Raw genomic sequence first — 8,396 nt, 5'->3', positions numbered from 1 at the left:
CTGTAATGACGTTAGGAAAGATTCCTGTACTTGAGCGCTTACACAAAAGGTAGAAAAGGGGTACGGTAAACCTAGCAGTGGCACGTTTAATGTTTTGGGGTTTTTGTGTTCAGCAATACCTATCACTGCTTTCACTCGATTCTCAAGCTTAGGGTATAAGTAGGTCTATTCCCTTTCAGCCAAGGAGCCTCAGAGGTACCAGGCTCCAAGAAAAGAGGCAATAATCTGTAGGTTTGCAAATGTTCCTCTGGAAGAAGTCCTTAACTGGAAAATAAAACACCTGTGTTTTTTATCTCTGAGTGGTTGCTTGAATTATTTTTCTCTATGACAGATTCAAAGGACTAATCAGACCATTTACAAGTAGGGTCACAATATGAAGATAGGTTGAACCACTCTAATGGGTTGCATCATCAGAAAGGGTTTCCCATCTTTCTCTCGCTCCCCACTGATGGCTACATGTGCTCATTTTACCATTTGTCAGTCATAGCACACAGTGATCCCTTCCTTAAGGCAGTCAAAATTGCCATCTTGGTGGAGAATCAGCATTAGAGGAGGGTCTGTTTTCTGCTTGATCCGTGCATTGAATCCAATCAGCCACAGTGTGTATTAAACACCAGGGTGAGGCAAGCAGTGTAAGACCTTGCTGGTTTTGGTAGCAAAAGTACAGATAACTCTGCTACCTCATGCAATTTCACCCATGGCATTTCAGGAGAACAGCAGCAGAAATACTTCATTGTTGGGCACACATCTAATCTTTTATGTTGTGTTTGATTGAGCTCTACTGGCTGAAACCAATAGGCACAGTGAAAGCTGAGGAGAGAGACCTGATCTCCTGGTACTGGTGATTTGTTTACCATCTGTGCTAATAAAATTTTGAATGTGATATTGATAGTTATACACAGGTAAGTACAAGAGATTGCGAGCTGAACAGAAAGTATGTTTGACCCCATCTTGTATAATATTAAATAATTTGGTTTCTGCATTTTCAACAGGTCTTCTATGAACTACGATGGCCAGACAACTGATTGGGATCAAAGCCATTCAAGAACAAGTCATTAAACATTTCAGGACTTGTTGCTGCTATGGAGAGTCAGGAATGGCAACTGCATGTAGATCATGCACTAACCCCCAGGCTGATTCACTGTGAATGAAAGATGAGAAATGACATTTAAATCTCCAAAGACATAGCTCCAGACAGAGCATTACGCACACTTGCATTTTTTAGGAAACCCCACCTTGAACAGTATATGGAAATTGCATCTATTGGGTTATTCCATGAAAACTATCATTGGCTCTCAGAATTTATTCTCATGTTAGCCAGGAATAATCAATTCAGAAAAGAATCTATCCTTTGGAAAAGGGATAGGATGTCAAAGTGAACACTGAATTCCCAGTCCTGATGTCTGGGCTTAGTTTTGGAGAATCTAGGCTAAGCAACAAAAATCCTAGAATGATGATGTGTGCTGTGTTTGTTATAACATTGGAACAAAAGATTATCAACAGTTCAATCTGTTAAGTAAAACTTTACTTCATTTAAATTCTAAGGTTGTGTAATACTGGAAGGCAAGACAAATCAGGGTGATTTGGGGCCCTTGTTTACAGCAGTGAATTCAAATAGAGTGTAATGGAGAAAGTATTTGGTGAAAATTCTTCATGGCTACATCTAAATATTTCTACGCTTCATAAAAAAAACATCTTAAATTTAGAGTGGTGAAGAATCTATCATAGTCTGAGGCTATCAGTAGGAAGCTTCTCATGTCATGAGATGAATAAAACTACATTAATTGCTTTAATACTTTGAAGATTACAACCCAAATGTGCTATGCCAATTTTGTTTTAAAATTTAACAAAATTCTCAATTTACTCCAAATTATTTCAGTTTGCTAAGCATTTTACAAATCCATATCAGAATCCATGGTAGCTGTACACAGAGCACTTAGTCTTGTTACTCAAGTGTACATAAAATTCTTATTTATGTACTGAAGCAGTTTTTTTAAAATTGTATATTTATTGCTAACCTGCTGTCATACGACATCATTATTATTCTCTTAGTAAAATACTATAGCAAAGTCTTTTTGCCCATACTGTTTGAATTATTGAAGAATCTGTATTTCATACTATGTTTTGGAGCCATGACGTGTAGTTGGCAATTTCTCACATCTCCCATAGGAAGGACAGGGGGTTAACCTACAAAGTTCAATAGGTTTTATCTAGCTTATAGGAATTGTGCAAATTTTTGTTGGGCAAAGGAGCTGTTTGTTTACATTATCTAACTGAATTATCTTGCCACCTTAATTACCTCAAAAAACTTCCTGAAGTTATATTCAAAAAGAATTAATCTCATTTACCATAAAATGACCATAAGATAAGTTTTCCAGGCAATGCCACAAAAATTTAATAATGTAAACGATTAGTCAAATCTTGTCTGAATCTCTTGGTCTGTAAAGCTGGACAAGAAATCTCACAAGAATATGCTTTTCTGTGAACTTTCTGGTACTTCCTGCTTTTAATTTGGCCAAAAATACTGCACAGAAAAGTGCAACACAGCACTTTTTCTCCCAGCTGGAATTAGGAAATGCAGAATACAAACAGTGAAAAACAGAGTAGAGGAAAATGATCTAAATTTCTCCAAAATCTCTTAAAATTGTTTTAATTGAACTGGTTTGTTAAACTGGAACTATGAATGACAGAACCCCCCAATGGGAGGATTTATATAAAATAATTGAGTGATAATATCTAGGTTTACAGTGCGTACGATTTGAAAATGTATTTGGTAGCAGCACGCTTACTGGATGATAAACGCCAAATTAAGGAATAAAGACTGTACAGTATGTAACTGCTGGCAGTTTATACCCTATGTATGTGTACATATATATATACAGGCCTTTAGAGACACAGTCATGTGGCTCCACCTTCCAGTGAAGGAAAGATTAAAGGCTGTTAACAGTTACTGAAACGCAGTTCAGTTGGGCATTAGTATTTTGAAGATGGTAACCGTAGAGATGCTGAGGCTAACTTGGAGTGCAAAAGCTGTGTGTACAGAAACCCGACCAAAGCTTTGTCCTCATCATTAGTATGAAATATCTTGTCTTGTGATTAGCACACACTAAAAAGTAAAGGCAACAGCATGGGCTTCAAAGCGCTGAAACCGATCAGCTACATGTATTTTTATATTGCACAAAATCAGAGCCTCTTGTCAATTGCAAAACAAAACTGCACAAGCTGAAAAAACTGGCAAGTGCTACTGTAACCTACAACGTTCCTATGCATTTTATATACGTGTATACTATTACAGGTCCCAAGACACAATAATCTGTCAGAATCAGCACAGAACTCAAATAGCTATAGAATTGAGAGGCAAGTTAACTAGAAACAAAAAGCTGATCCAAAAAAATTTCCAGACGTGGTGTCACCTGATCCTCCACAGGGGCAGTAGTTGTTTTTACTAAGGTGGTCCAATGAACAGCTGAAAAGGTCAGAGTGTGGATTAACGTGTTGGTTTTTTTTTTTAATTTCCCAGGGAGTCTTCTAAATCCATGCTTGCAAAGGGTATTCTGGCAAAGCTTTCTATATGAAACTGATATTGCCTCAATGATTTTTTCCTCAATTGAATTAAAAAAAGTCTATCTCAATAATTTAGGTATGTGAGAACATATACATGTTTAGCAAACAGAAGGTTCAGAGAATTGTCAACCCTTGACAGTTAAATAGTCTGAGAAATACAAATGTCAGGTGTTCTGTAGGTTCATTTAAAAAAAATAATATGGAAATTAAATGATAAATAGTTTGCAGTTCTCTGAAAATGGCTCTTCTTGAGTTTCAATTTTCCAAGTACTGCACTAAGGCAACATCAGAGGATTAACTAATTATTTTGTTCTGTATGGAAGAACATGGGGAACATGCTAAAAACATTAGCTGCTCATTTTTTATTTTTTCTAAATACCCATTTTATAGTGGAAAGAAGTAACACAAAGAGCCTTGAACTTGGCAAGATCATTCCAATCCTTGGTAAATAGTTTTAAGTATTTTAAGTAGTCTTAAAAGCAGAGTATTAAAATCAACCATCCTGGCTTCTAAATTAACTACAGAACAAAAGATTTTCTTCCCTCTGTCCCCTCGGGTTTTAAACAGTTCTAAGTAAAAAAAGTCTTAGAATGCACCTGCACATACCTAATGCAAATTGCCTCTGTCAACAAGGGTACTGAGTATAGCGTATGATATTCTGCATAGCTAGGTGCTGTGTAAAGCTTTGCTCTGAGGGGACAGAAAAAAAGAAATGTTTCAGTTTCATTACACAGCAGTGTCCCAGTGCGATCCTTTCTCTCAGACCCACAAAGGTTTTTAGCTGTGTCTATGAGTTGAGCCAATTAAACCTCCCATTAAGCCTGTATTCTCCGGTCAAACTATGGATATGGGATGAACAAAGTGCTGTATCTTGGAACATCCTCCAGTCTGCTTATTTTGCAGCTTAAGCACACACCAGTTGAGACTAGAGTGTTTTCCAAACTCCTCTTAAAGTTAACAAGTTGCATAAGTTCTTGCCCAGCGTTTTCTAGTTTTCTACACACTGTGATTTCCTTTTGGTTGCATATATTGACCCAGTTGCTTTTAACTCTACTGCCCAAGCCAAAAAAGGGGAAGCTTATTTTATGGCTCTTAAGTCAGCCAAATCCACATGGCAAACACTTAGTGTGTATCTGGCAAACAGAACATACAAGAGTTCTACATTATATGGACTGCAAGGACCCGAGTCTTACACTAACACCAGTTACTTGCACCTCCCTGGAAAAGATCATCTGGATGATGGCAGGGAGGGGATGAGTAGGGCTGCTGCTCAGCGCAGGAAAGGTATTAGATATAGTAAGTCCACTTGCTGCATTACAAGGGAAGAGTGGTGAAGGTCCCTACACCATGGCTGCTTATCCACACTGTGAAAATTTCACCTGTATGCTAGTACATCGTTTATGTGGGTTCTGCATCAAATAGCCAGCCTTCTAGAGGGAGATAATAATTTAAAGCACAAATAACACATTTCACCTGGATATAATCTATCTGTATTCATTACACTCACCTGTAATGAACATGGAGATTTCCACAGAACACAGGGCAAGTTCAAACAGCAAGGAGCAGTTGGAGGCCTCCAATGAAAGGTATCTTCTGTCGCACAAGCTACTGCACAGCAGGTAGAGGAAGGTGGGACCTGGTTAATTCGTATCTATTAACTGAAAGCTGAATGTAGTGGAAATTCCATCAGTACCACAGGAAGAAGCAGTCTGCAATTTTCATCAGATATCAGACCAAGGCATCTGTCTTAAAGTAATTTAAAAATACTGAAATAAGAGTTTTACTGGGATTACCACCACTTCCACTTTATAATGTAGTATTTTGAGATGGTTTTAAGATCAATCTTTGCATCAGTTTTGGCCAGGAAAGTGATCAGAAACTTCTGACAGGAGACCCATAACCAAAGACTGAATTAAAACATTTTTAAAGTACTCAGATGCAGCGTTGTCATGAAAATCAAAGGAGGCCTATTTTTATGTCTTATTCCATGATAAAAAAAAACAAACATGTTGTTTCTTTTACTTCAGAAGTCCTTCCAGTTCTGAGGGAGGAAGACATGTCCCCAGGAGTCTCAGGCAAAAGGCATGCACAGGTAAGGGGAAAGCTCATATGAACTGCAGTGTGGTATTTTGGCTCAAAATTAATGAATAACTGGACAGAGATAGAAGAATATGTTGGAACGTGATCAAAGGTGAACCAAGAAGATGATACCAAAGGCGTGATGATGCTATTTGGCAAGATGCAGCTCCTAGCTCTTGCTCCAGGACCACTGCTTGTAAGTACAGCCCCCCACAAACTATCACGGCATGAAGCCAATAAGCACTGGACAATTCCAACATGAAGACAAGCAATGAGATTCTCAGCGAAGTGGCAGAGACAAAAGCAAACCATTCAGTCCGATCCCGTACGACCAAAGACTGTCCACAGGAAACACTACAGCAAAGACAGCGAGAACACTGCTATACGATTCTTGGTTGCATGCTAAATAGTTACTAACTTTTGAGATTCATTTACACTTTTACCAACTTTTCTGTGCTACTTTGCTTGTTCTGCACTTTCAATGTTTTCTTATAGCCAGCTGTGATACCCAAAAGGGTTTTATTAGGTTATCTTCTTTTTATTATTAAATCTGTTTTGGTTACACTGCATGTGGGTGGGTGAATGATCTAGGAAAAATAGAAGGGGGTCAAAAGGTTGCATGCAGTCAATTTGACTGGACACTACTGTAATACCAAAATATTTATCCTCATTTAAGCCTGTTGGATACCCTTACACCAACTCTACTTACCCTGTCTTTGCGGCATTCAGCTGTTGGATTTAATAATTTCCTTGCTTTCTGTACAAGGATCTCAAATATCACTTTAATAATTACCTCTTTCATTGAAAGCCTAGAAAACTGAGAGGCAGAGAACTCACATTTCAGTGTTTTGGACTCCTCCAATTTCTATCTATAGAAATTGTTTTAATTTGGGATTTGGAATTACTTTCCTCCAAAATTAGCAGAAATAAATTCTGTGATAATTTCAAGTTTTGTTTCCTTCATAAGGAGAACTGGAGAGCAAGCTGCAGTGGACGGTAACCCCGCTGGAGAAAGTAAAAAAGGCCTTCCAATTAGCCCAGAATTGTCCAATTATATCACAGTTTATGGAGACAGGCATATTAGCAGGTACACAAATGAAAACTCATGATCTATGCTAATTATTGCTTTTTTGTTTGCTTGTTTGTTTTGTGGCAATATTACAGAAGAATAGTGAGAATGTTAACATGGAAGAAAATGGTGATAACAGACAAAAAGTCTTTCTTTTTTTTTAAAAGAAGGCAAACAAATGCAATTTAAAGCACATATGACAATCCTAAGAGGTTAAGAAGACCTTCCAGGGTTATAACAGTATCAATTTAATTACTATAGAATTTTTCTAAAAGCATTTTACATTGATAAATACAATCCAATGATTATAGTATCTTGGAACAGGCGGTAAACAGCTTTTAGTTTGTTGCTAACTCGTGTAAAGCTACTGATGCACACAAGTAAGAGTTCATCTTCATTTGTTTACCTGCAGGTATTAAATTTTTTTTTTGCTTTAGAATGACTTTTTTTGTTTCTTTGTTTGTTTTTAATTAGTCCACAACCCAGAGTTGCTTAAAAACCTCAACAGGTAGCACAAATAGAGGAATATGCTTTAGAAGGAGAATAGTACTTAACAGAAAAAAGGAATGTAACTTTTCCAGAAAAAGAAGCCTTGAAGGACTGCTTTATACAAGTAGGCAGTCAGTAGAACACCTTTGTAAATAAAATAAATAGAACTTTAAAACTTTTAGGAAACGAAGTCCTTTCTCCTACCAAGAATGAGATTTAATAGGCAATACTGAAAATAGATTAATCTATGAGGAACTTTATATTCATCTTTTAGGTAAATTTTGGTGGCAGTTGGAAAGGAAAATTTCTTTATGATAAGAAATGGTGACACATAAAAAAGTGACTGTAATATCACTTTTTGCTGTCCTAATTCTGAATGGGTTGTATGTGTCCAGCATAAATAGGGACAAACAAAAGAATATTTTAAAATCTAACTATTGCTAATAAGGATGGCTATGACCCTGCGAGGAGCTGTTACACTAGCTGAACATCTTGATATCATTTCACTTGCAAAAGCTGCAAAAAGGATACTGAAGACATCTCTGTCTTCTTTTACTTCATTTCTGCGTCTTGCATAGGAGGGGCAAGAAACACATGCTTCTAGAAAGCAGAATGTTTTTGATTTTCCTGTAAAAGGCTGGAAGTAAAAGGCTGTAAACACAAAAAAACCACATGCTGTTTGGCATACTTGAAGTAAATCCCTCTGTCATCCTAAGAGAAATAATACTTCTTAAAATTATCGTTCTGATTATACCATTAGCTTCTCCACTGTCAACTAGTTTATTCAGCAAATACATTCACAGACAACATTTTGTGACAGCACATTATTGCATTTCTTTCTTATAAGATAGTGACAGTGGGAAAGGTAATAGAGAGATAGGTGTTCTGTACCAGTAGGTACGCTGGACAATTTCAAAGTACTTGAGCTGTGTTACACTGAGCAAGATTGCCAGACTGAGATTGCTGGATAAAAAAATCTCTTTAAAAAAACACTTTGAAAAATCAATTTCACACCAAATACAATGTTAAAAAAAGTGTACATTTTATTTCAAGAGAAGTAACCAAGTATCGGATGTACGGTAACTGATTTTACAAAAGCTCTTATATTTGTAAGCTAAAAAGCAAACACAAATGTTTAGTATTTTATTTGTTCCTTTATTATGTTCTCCAAGTGAATAAATACCAGTACAAAGAG

The sequence above is a fragment of the Tauraco erythrolophus genome, chromosome 4 (genome assembly GCF_009769465.1).
Source record: "Tauraco erythrolophus isolate bTauEry1 chromosome 4, bTauEry1.pri, whole genome shotgun sequence".
NCBI classification, from domain to species: Eukaryota; Metazoa; Chordata; class Aves; order Musophagiformes; family Musophagidae; genus Tauraco; species Tauraco erythrolophus.
Note: the sequence above shows the minus strand (reverse complement) of the source record.